Source organism: Cupressus sempervirens, chromosome 7 (assembly GCF_028749045.1).
Source record: "Cupressus sempervirens isolate cs-2001-9-10 chromosome 7, ASM2874904v1, whole genome shotgun sequence".
In the NCBI taxonomy this organism is placed as follows: domain Eukaryota; kingdom Viridiplantae; phylum Streptophyta; class Pinopsida; order Cupressales; family Cupressaceae; genus Cupressus; species Cupressus sempervirens.
This window is the reverse complement of record NC_143124.1, coordinates 621,814,927-621,827,493: the sequence shown is the minus strand read 5'-3', so window position 1 is coordinate 621,827,493 and position 12,567 is coordinate 621,814,927.

The following is a 12,567-nucleotide window of genomic DNA, read 5'->3' as shown; positions in this document are numbered from 1 at the left end:
AATTTGATTTTGTTAGGTTACTAGAAAGAAAATTACATTCAGTTCACATTGTTCTAGATAGTACTTTATAAACTTCTTATAATATGATTAGATTTTTTTATATATAATTTTGTGAGTAGGGTATTTTAATGTTAGTTGGGAATCATTCTTTTGAAGAAGTTTTTCTTGGTGAAAAAGTATTTGGACTGTGGCAGTATGGGAAAATAATAGAAGTTGATAGTATCATTATTTTTTTTATTGCATTTTTTGGATTTGATTGGTAGCATTCACCTAATATTAGTTGGGCATATCTAGTTTAGGAAATTTTTGTTTAGTCTTGTTCCAAGTTCTATTGATGTGATTCCATATCAGTTGTTTCCATGTTTTTCTAGTAGGAAAGAGTTAAGGTTCTTTTAGGGCCATTTGTAGTGCCTTATGAAAATAATTAGGAGACATCTATGAATAGAAAGAAAGTTCTTTATTGTAAATCCTTTTAATGAATTTCTTAAATGTTAGCATGATAAATTATTACCATTGTAATGCACCTTTGTTAACAAGATGAGCTCTTGTTGCAATCAAGTACAAGCTTACAACCTATGAGCACAATAGTCCTATGAAGACACATGTCTTGCAGATACCTCAGCCTAATGAAGACAGTTGACCTATGGATGCAGTGCTCCAATGAGAGTTTAACTTTTGGCAATTGTCACAACAATGATTCCATTTATGTTGAAACCTTATTGTCAAGGAAGATCTTCATGTGCATCCTCATGGTGGTTGATTCTTTGAAGGGCCTCCCTAAGAATATCAAACTTGAAGCCCCTAATGGTTTGTGGATTCAAACTCTACTCTTAATGATTTTTCTATGGTTGGTGATGGTGCCAATAGCTCTACTCCATCTGACCAGGCTTGCATAATAGAAGATTCCCTACTTGCTTGTATAAACATCCCAAGTGCTAGATGCAAGCTCTGCGCTTAGCATTGCTTTCCAAATTACCACAATGACACACTAGAATAATAACCATTGTTGAACCACACTCTTGAATTTGTGCCAATGGAGTGAGAAAGAAAAGCATGTTTAGGGAGTTGTGCATAGAAAATGGGCTACTACTTCATTCCACTCTTATAGATCTAATGTCATTGATTTCATTTGGAATCTGATACTGCATTCATCCTTTTCTCATTCTTGGAAATGGCTCTTTTCAATGGCCATAGGGAGCTTCTTATAACAACAGTTCCCTGGTCACTCATGATAAGCAACCCAACTACTAGATGATAGCTTGCCCTTTAGATTGCTTTCCAGACAACCACAATGATATGTTGGAATGCCAACTACTACTGTGCCATTTCACAAATTGTGCCAATGAAGTTTCATAGAGATGACTTTAGGGAGCCCTCACATATCAATCATGATTCTTTGCAACCCTCCAATAGAAAGGATGCTAATGCCAATATTCAAAATCTAGAAAATGTGTCTTTCTTAAACACCAACACTGACTCTATTGAAGGGTTTCTAGGAGCTTTCATTATCAAATCTCCCATTAGCCATGACAGGTTCATAACAAATTGCTAGAGTAGCAAGTAGCCACCTAATGCTAGACAAGGGCTCACCATTAGATCAACTTCAAATTTTTTGAATAGACATGCTATAGAATGACAATTGTTGCCAAGCCTCATCTAATATTACACTAGTCAAGTGATTAAATAACATGATATAAGAGAGAGTCCATTTGTAGGAATTTTTTGGGGGATTCATTCATGTAGAAAATTTCTAAAGTAGTTACATAGCATATTAATGGTAATCAATATCACTACAACCCACTGTAATTTTTTTAAAAAAAATAGTTTGGTCAAAATTTGACCAACTCATCAAGATTTTCCACCAAGAATTGGTCAAAATTTTGACCAATCCTTTGGTCGTGACCATGGCATCATGGTTGTGTGATGGGCCATGATTGGTCAAAATTTTGACAAATTCTTAAATGTTTTCCACTAAGGTTTGGTCAAAATTTTGACCAATCCCTTGGTCGTGACCATGGCATCCTGGTCACAAGATGGGCTAGAATTGGTCAAAATTTTGACCAATTCTTGAAAGTTTTCCACTAAGATTTGGTCAAAATTTTGACCAATTCTTTGGTCATGACCATGGCATCTTGGTCATGGGATGGGCTAGAATTGGTCAAAATTTTGACCAATAATGATAAATTAGGTTCAAAAGAAATAACAAATTTTTGACCAAAGTGTTGGTCCAATTTTTGACCAACTAGAAGGTTAGTCAATATTTTGACAAGAAAAATTGTGACATACTGCTTGGTCACATTTCAACCAACATGGGTCAAAATTTTGACCAAAATTCATTAAAAATTGGGTCAAAATTTACTAGTGATGCTTCCATTTAAGACATCATCGTGCATAACATTTGTCTCAACCTTCTCAAGTTGTGTCCCCACTTCTCTCCATTCAGATACTTGGTCATTATCACCTTGCTCAATCAATACCGATTTGTTGGGTAAATACATCAGCTTGGTCAATGTAAGCTCTTGGTCTATATTTTAATGCCTGGTCAATATAAACTATATTAATGATGTTTGAAACATGATAGTAAAACTTAATCCATTTCCTAATACTTCTCGTATATCTTTCCTTATGTATGTTGGTTCATGCTAATGTGGAATTTTAACCACTTTTCTTGTTAGTAACTAATGCATGATATAAATTTAGATATAAAGTCTCTTACATACCTCTTTTTCTTAGTTGGATTTGGTGTGATCACTTGAACCATTGGCTTAGGTGATCTCAACTTTTCTTTCTCCACTACTTCCAACTTCTATTATCTCTTTCCATGTTTTGTTCATCTCAACTTTCTCTTTTCCTTTGTTGTTTTCATTGTTAGGTGCTGGTGCTTGGGTCCTGTAGTTCTTACTCACATGTCCAACTTTGAGACAACTAAAATAAATTAGGTTTCCATTCAACCATTTCTTATAATTACCATTGAAATGTGTCTTAATGAAATTCTCTGGAATGTGCCCTCACTCTTCATAATAATGATAATTATACCATGTGTTGTAATCCCAATTGTAAGAGTTACCTTGCTTAGGTTCATGTGTTTTCCTTTCAAATTTCTAGTTAGATTTAGCTTTGGATCTACATTCATGAGCTCTATGTGCATATTGTTTATAGTTATAAAAATGTCCTCTAAATCTAGATGTAGTAAGTATGTCACTTGTCTTTGACATGTATTCATGTACTTGATGTTCTTGCTTCTTGCAATTAAAATAATTACCAGTAATCTTAGGTTTTAGGGTTTTTCATACCATTCTTACTTTTGCAAATATTAGCAGTGTCTCCAAGTTTACTACAATGATGAAAAGTAGTTTTGACTTTGGTTTTTGAATTTCTTTGCTCTCCACTCTTTGATGACTCTCCTTCATCATTATATGATGAGTGCTTGACATCTCCTAGACCAGAAGTATCATTGGATGACCTTGGTGATCTCATTAATTCTTCAAAATATTTGATAGCTTCACTTGGTTTGTCCATTCTTTCTAGACGTTCTTTCTCAAATCTCAACTCATTCCTTAGTTGGTCACCCTATGATCTTAGATTTTTTATCTCCACATCCTTTCTATTCAACTCCTAATTTGAAACTAATAACTAGTTCATCATGTCCAACTAATTATTTGTAAGCTTCTACACATCAAGTGATCTTTTCTCAAGTCTAGTAGCAATTTTTCTTTTATCTTCTTCATCCATGATTTTGTCTTCTTCAACTTTCTTTTTTTGTTAAGTCACTTCACAAAGTCTTACTAAATGAATTTCATGTTCTCTTTTGAGTTCTTTATTTAGAATGTTGTTCTTGTCTAATAGATCTATTATTGTTTTATCATTATCATCAATATTTCTATATTAAGAAATCCTTTAACATAAAATTCCTTGTATAGTTTGTAATTCTACTAAATGGCCATATCCTTCTTTTAATTTGAAGATTTTCTTAACTCGTATTTTTCTCCTTAAAGTTGCTACAATATGATCTAGATTTCAATCATCTGGTTCTCAATGATTTTTCCCATTTTGTATTCCTCCATTCAAGATCTCGTGCTCTCAAGTTGTTAGACTTCATTCAAGATAACTAAGATCCAATACCAATTTTTGGAAACCTTAATGAGAAACAAGATACTAGGGGGGGGGGGGGGGGTGTGAATCAGGATCTATAAAAATTTTCATTGATAAAACAATTTTCTGTATTCACACCTAATCCATCTCACATCTTAGATCTCATACCATATAAACATAGACTTGTAATGGTGAAATGAAATATATCTAAGCATAACATCCATGGAAATATAAACTCATGACATAATGATTTTGGTATCCCAAAAATACTTCAAGATGAAGGGAAAATTGGGGTAGGGATAAAACCCACAAATATGATAAAATACATAATATTTTCTTAATCTGTCTCCACAATATTTAAATGTTGTGTAGAAGTCAGCTAAAATGATTTACATAAGTATTTGTGCCATTATAAACTCATATGGAAAAACCGGTTTACTTGACACTTGAATGTTTTGACACTTGGTCATAACTAACATTCATATTATCACTCAACCTCTATATACTTGACATATGTTGGCTTTCCAAATGCTCAGTCTTTACTATGTTACTCAACTTGTATGCTAGCTTGGTCTAAACTAGGGTGCTCAACAACTACTGACTTTCTCAGCATATGATAAAATATAAACAACTCCTCTATAGCTTGACCTTCTCTGGATGGCTCAATCATAGTGATGACCATCCAATGCTAGCTTGGAAATGACTACGTGTTGGACACTGATAGGCAACTTGGGCTTAGAGATTAATAGGATTGAGGCTATACTTCATAGATTTGTTTCAGTCACTCAAACTAGTTTTATTAAGGGCAGATATATTTTGGAGAACCTTATAACAAGATGGAAAGCCATTCACTGGGCTAATAAGGAGAAGAAAAATGTAGCAATGATCCTTCTAGACTTTGAAAAATCCCATGGTAGAGTAGAGTGGCCTTTTATCATAGAAAAGCTCGAGGCTTTTGGTTTCCTTTAGCTTTTTTCAATTGGATTAAAGTTTTATTTAGAGACTCTTCAACAATCATTGATGTGAATGGAATCTAACAAATCCAATCCCTCTAAAGATATCAATTATATAGGGCTTCCCTATTTCCCCCTCCCTATTTTTCATACTTTTTGATGCTTTATACTATATTCTCAAAGCTTTGATGCAATGCTAGGTTATGTTGCTTCTTAGTCCTTACATTCCCAAGGAATTTCTTAGGCTCTCTCTTAGCCTATTAGGGTTCCTTTTATGTCCTAATCTTTATAGGACCTCTAAACCATCCTCAAACTACTCACTACCTAGTTAAATCAATAGTTTTAGTTCCTTCTTCTCCAAATTCCTCTTCAAACCCACTTGTTGACCTACATCTTTAGTTTTTCTTGAACATTTTTATCAACTTTATAGAGTGAGGGGCTCTTATAAGTGATGTCTAACTTCCCTTGGACTTCTAGAAAATAATCTTATAAGGTATCATCAAGTTCTTTGTTCCTAAGCCAAAACTGCCACAAACAGGACTACTAGAATTAGCCCTCCAACTTGAGTTTTTGGGGTTTAGTCTTAACTTTCCCCAAAGGAGGTGGAATTTTTTTTTAGATTCAAGTACCATTTTGGAAAATCTCAAAGAATTTGTGGTCTTAGGTCTCCAAGATGTCCATACACTAGAAAGCAACTTTTATGCCTATATTTATGGGTTTCACAATATTGGTGAAATGTTTGACTAGGGCATTATCTTTCCCCATATAAAAATTGTCATGAAACCTTTTCCTCTAGAATATATTTACACTACTCACCCCTCCTCATTCTAAAACACTTGGTTTGAAGTATCTTGCACATTCAAACCCCAAATCCTTCCTTTCTTTGCTGTGATCGCCTAACCAATTATCAAAAACTTGCCTAGGGCACCACATTTAAAATTCTTTCCGCACTTTCTAGGGCCCAAAAACTTATGTACATTATGTACACTAGCTCTACTCCCATGTCCCCCAAAAAAATGAATAAATAATGGTAGCAACTCATTGGGGAGCCATTATTGCTCAGAGAGCCAAAACTGGACCAACACATAGGGTATCTACAAATGAATTTTAAAATCTATTCAAATGAACACCTACAAACTTGAAACCTGAATAGAAAAGTATTTTAATAATATGAAAAACAAATATCCAATACTAGATTGTATGCTTCAATCCATTATTCTGTACTAGTAATAAAAAACTCTAAAAACTATCAAAATTAAACTAGAAATCATGAATCCAATTGCACGAAATTGATAACTACAACACCCAACCCTTGGGATGTGTTTTTCATTGTTTTATAAGTTCCCAAAGAGGTTGCAAGAAATTGGATCAGCTGCTAACTTCTTTCTTGCGTTTTGCACTTTTGTGCCAAAAAGTTGTAGAACATTGATAGCTAGTTGCATCCTTTGAGAAAATTTGCTCTACTTTACTTGGGAACTCTCAAACCTGTTTAGATTGACCCATATATGTTTTCTAGGAATTATTTAGCCTTTGGAGCACCACTTTACATTATTCAATCCATTTTTTTCCTTCTTGACAATATTGCACAATTGTTGCACAATTGACATCTTTTGACATCTCTCCCTTTCTAACTCCCAAATGACATGTTAGGAGCTCCAATCCATGCAAGAGGATGAAAAAAAACTATGGAGGAAAATATGGGTTAAAAAATCATCTTCCTCATACTTTAATGTTCTAGACCTATGCTTCCTAACCCAAGCTACACTCACAAACACACCAATATCATCTACTTAGGAATAACTATAACACAAAAAGATGATCATGAAAAGGTCCAAACTCACTCACACCCCTGACTTGGCTAGAGTTAGTAGATGCTAAAAATCCAATCCAACAAGAAACCAAAATAAGGGTTTTGACCCAATCTTTTGAAGTTTGTCTTTTTAATCTAGGTAGCATCAACATCATTCTTGCCCAACCATTTGACCAGATGTTCCAAGTAATCCTTTCACCTAGTTTGTTTAGAGATCCTTGAATCCAATATCTTATCTTCTTATAGAGGTGAAGGAGGGATTAGGTGGAGGTCTACTACATCTTGTGTGACCCCTTAGAGATTCTGATCATTATCTTGGATAGGTCCTTTGTAAGGAATTAAACCTACAATATTGAAGACTAGTGACAAGCCTAGGTCTATGGGTAGTTGAACCTTATAAGAAATTTCCCCATATTTTGCAAGTATTTTGGAAGGAACTACCCTTCTCATTTGGAGCTTGTGTGGTATCCATTTTTTTAATCTCTATTTTTTTAGATGCACCATCACAAGATTCCCTATTTGAAACTATAATTTCCTCTTTGAGCCATCCACCTTTTGTTTCAATTTATCAACACTTTCTACTAGTGTCCTTCTGACACTTTCATGGAATTCCCTCATGGATTGGAAAAAGTCATCAGTATATCCACTACCTCGTACTCCATCCTTCAACTCTCTCAATTAAAAATCCCTCTAGGATGTAAAGCATAAAATATTTCAAAAAGACTCTTACCTGTTGATCTAGTCATGGTATCATTATAGGCACATTCTGCCTATCCAATGAGTTGGTACCATGTTTTACCATACTCTTTTGTGAGACACCTTAGTAGGTTTCCAAGACTCCTATTAGTCACCTCTGTTTGAGCATCAATTTATGGGTGATAGGCAGATTTAAAAACCAAGTTAGTCCCAAGTCTTCTCCACAGTGTCTTCCAAAAGTGGCTCATGAACTTGGTGTCCCTATTTGAAACAATACTCATAGGCAGTCAATGGATTCTAACCACTTCTCTGAAATTTTTTTTAGCAATTTGAAAAGCATCATGTATAGTTTTGTAGGGCACAAAGTGAGCCATCTTACTAAATCCATCCACAATCACATAAATGCTATCATACCCCTACCTTGTCTTGGGTAGGCCAACTAAAAAATCCATACTTCTACATTCCCATGACATGCTAGGGATTGGAAGTGGTTGGTATAGAACAACATTTGGGGATGTCCCCTTGGTTTTTTGGCATACTATGTGACCCTCAACATATTGTTTAATGTCTCTAGTCATCCTAGGCCAAAAATAGAACCTAGTGGCTAACTCTTGAGTCTTATTGACTCCAAAATGACCACTAAGTGCCCCATTATGCTTCTCTTGGATTAAATTATCCTTCATTGATCCTCTAGGGATTCAAAGTTGATTGCCCTTAAACAATAGATCATTCTATAATGTATAATAAAAAACTCACCATGAAAGTTGTTTTTTGAACTCCTTGCATACCTTGTAGATGTGAAAAAAATATTCATCACCAACATATAGGTCTTTGAAGATTTCTATACCTATTCTTTGTAGTTGAATCTCTTGGACTATGAGGAGTCTTCTACTCAAGGCATCAACTACCTTATTGTGCATTCCTTATTTGTGCTTGATGGTAAATGCATAGGCTTGTAGATACTCTACCCACTTCATATACTTACTACTGAGTTTGTCTTGAGAGTTTAGGAAACTAAGACCTTGGTTGTTTGAGTACATAAAAAATTATTTTGGAAGAAAATAGTGCCTCCACTTCCTTAGAGCCTAGACTAGAGCATACAACTCTAGGTCATAAGAGGGGTACTTCCTCTTGGCATCATTGAGTTTCTCACTATGAAAGGCCATTGGCCTTTTTTCTTGGCTTAAGATAGCTTAATAGATGCATTTTTGGCATCACATTCCACTTGAAAAAGCTTTTCACAAGTAGGAAGACTAGTTTAGGCATCTCTGCTATCTTCTTCTTGAGGGTCTCAAATCCATGATCAACTTGTGGGGTTCAATGAAACTTTTCCTTAATTCCTCCGTTGATTGTATCCAATATATGAGAACATATACCACTGAAATGTGTGATAAACTTCCTATAATATTATGCCAAACCATGGAAGATTTTCACATCTAATGTAGTCTTTAGAGTAGGCCAACTTAGAATGACATCTACCTTCTCTTGATCCATTTGGAGGTTACCTTGATACAAGACAAAGCCAAGGGAAAATAGCTCTTGTTTCATGAAGTCATACTTCTCCAAATTGATCATTATCTTCTCCTCATGCAATCTCTTAAAATAATTTGCATATGCTTGATGTGTTCTTCCTTAGTTTTGCTAAAAATTAAAATGTCATCTAAATAGACAATAACAAACTTACCAATGTAAATTGCCAATACCTCATTCATGAGCCACATGAAGGTAGATGGAGAATTAGATAAACCAAATGGAATCACAAGCCATTCATACAAACCTTCTATAGTTTTGAAGGATATTTTCCACTCTTCTCCTTCATTTATTCTGATTTGATGGTGCCACTTTTCAAGTCTATCTTGGTGAAATACTTTGCCCCCTCAAAAAATCTATTAGGCCTTGAATTATAGGTATTGGGACCCTATACATAATGGTGATCCTATTTATGGCTCTAGAATAAGTGTAATTTCTCCAAGTTCCTCCTTTCTTGGGTGCTAAAATAGTAGAGACTATACATGGGTTGATGCTTTTCCTAATTAGGCCTTGGTCTAGGAGCTCTTGGATTTGTTTGGTGATTTCCTCATTTTGTTGAGGAGCCATATTATAGGAAACTTTATTAGGTGGGGTAGCTCTTGGGATAAAATCTATTTTGTGGGTAACAACTCTCTTAGGTGGTAAGGTGGCAAGTTGTCCACCACCAACAATTTGATGATATTGTCTTAGCAATTCTTACATTTCATTTGGTATCTGTGTTTTCTTAACAAAAAATTCATCCTTAGGTTTTAAAACTAATGCAAACCCAACTCCATCTCCTTCCTCTAGGGTATTCAAGAACTCTTTTTTACCAACCATGAGAACACTTGGACTTGAAGTCTTCAACTCTCCTTCTTCTAGCAAATATTGGATCTTAAAATTCACCCCACCCATCTTGAATGAGTAGGCATTCTTAGTTCCATCATGCATAGCTTGGCTATTAAATTTCCATGGCCTTCTAAGTAGAAGATGGCATGCATCCATGGTAATAATATCACATAGTACTCTATCCTTATACCTCCCTATGGTGAACTCTACCCATGCTTCCTCTCCCACAAGAATATATTGTCCCTTATTGAGCCATGTGACCTTGTATGGATTGGCATGAGGGCTTATTTTTAACTTTAGCTTGTTGACTACCTCTTCATTGATTATATTGTCAGTTAAGTCTAATTTAATGATGACTATAAACACCTTTCCCATGATCTTGCATCTGATCTGACACAGGGAGGTTGATGGAAACTAGGGTCAAATGCACTCCAGGCTACCAAAGCCACCTTCAAGAGTAAACACAATAGAAACACAACAGAGAAAAAAACAACCAAAGGAGATAGACGATAAAATTTTGTATTGATTCATCAAATTATTAAAATTATTAACATACATTCCTAGCTATAAGTGATGTGGGAGCATCCTGGGTTGACATGTTATCCTACTCAATTGTGTTCTTTCTACCAATTGTTGCCAAGTTACAATCATTGCTGAGTTGCAGCAATTACTGAGTTGCAACAATTACTGAGTGCCAATAATTTTTTAGTTTAAGTTGAGTTGAGGTTATCCCACATCATGTTAACACTTGGGCTCACATGTTATCCCATGTGACTCTGTAGTGTGTGTCAAGTTCCATAGTGTGTACCGAGCTATTCTTCATGTGTCAAGTGATCCCTCATGTGTCGAGTTTTCTTGTTGATGCTGAGCGTCAGTATTTTGGACATATTTTCTATATTTTTTGGTGCAAACCAACTTGTGGGATTTATTTTGATCAATATTTATGAGAAGATATGTTCCTGGGATGTGTTTAGACTACTGTTGGGTCGACCTTTCCATTATGTAATATTCTAGAATGTTCTATAAGCCATTTTGGCAAGTATAAATAGAGTGTTTAGGCTTAGAGTTAGGTAGATTATGGGTAGATCAATTGGGAGTAGAACTAGAAACTATGAATTTGAAGTTGGATCTTAGATCTTGAATGTATATTATATATGGTTGTAACCTAAAAGGCCTTATAGCTGGGCATGTATGCTGATCATTTGATGAATTAATAAAAGCATCTTATTCTCTCTCTTAGTGGCATTTTTCTCTTTGTATGTTTTCTTCCATTGTTCTTACTTTGCAAGGTTTATTTGGATTCTTGGGTGTGCCTTTATCCTAGTTATTCTTTTCCCTCCTTGCGTCAAGTGGTATTAAAGAATAGTTTTTCTTGACTGTGTAAGAAGATTGTCGAAGTGTGATGCAGTTTGTGCCAGGGCTTTGGATTGTGTACAACCTTGATTTGGATTTGGTTGTAGGGTTGTATATCTACAAATTTGACCTATAACTTGTAGAGGGTTATGATCTTGTAGGAACATGATTTGTAAAGATGGTTCATGGTAGAGGAAATGTTGATAATGCCATGCTAGATTCCTTGAGACAAATTATAGCCAAATTAGATACTATGAAGAAAACCCAAAGGAGAGGAGCACATATTGAGGGTGTGAGTGATGATAAAGTGATAGCACCAAACCCTAATCTAGAACCAAAAGAAGATCAATATAAGGAAAGATTACTAAGAGTATTGTCTAGGGCACATTTGAAGCTTGTTGTAGAAGTTGTTCCTTATGATGGCAAGTTGGACACCAATGTGCTATTGGATTGGATCTCTAATATGGATAAGTTCTTTGAGTATGAAAATAATTCTGATAATAGGAAGGTGAAGATTGCAGTTACTAGACTAAAAGGTCATGTTCACTGTGGTGGGAGCATTTGTAAATTGATAGAAAAAGGAGAGGAAAGGAAAAGATTAGAACTTGGGTGAAGATGGTGAACAAGGTAAAGAAAAAATTCCTTCTTGCTGATTACCAAGTTATCTTATTGAGAAAGATGCAAAATTTGAGACAAAAAGACATGACTATGAAAGAGTATATTGAGGAATTCTATAGATTGGACATCAGTTCTAGACATGTAGATGATGATGTTGAGAAAATTGCAAGGTACATAAATGGATTGAGATCTAGAATTCATGATAAAATAAGTTTTGTGAAATTAGAAAGTGTAGAAGAAGCATATCAATATGCCTTGAAATCTAAGGAGATCTTAACAAAGAAGCACAAACAAAGACAAAGAGGTAGAGGTGGTAGATTCTAGAGAAGCAAAGGTAGATCTTATGGTGAAGGTGGTAGATCTAATAGTTTTGTGCATGATAAAGAAAAATTTGAATGGAAGAATGATGAGAAAGACAAGACTAAGTGGAAAGGTGGTAGTTCTTACTTAGGAGGTACTAGTTCTTACTAAGGAAGAGGTAATTCATATTCTAGAGGTAGTTTTCATGGTAATTGTTTTAGATGTGGTAAAGAAGGGCATAGATCTTTTGAATGTAGATCTTCTAAAAATGGGTAGAATAATAGAAATGTTGTGATTCAAGGAGACATTAAGAGTTCACCAAGTGGACCTGAGGCTAGAGAAAATTTGATGGTGAGAAGAACATTATGTAATAAGGAAAGTGATGAG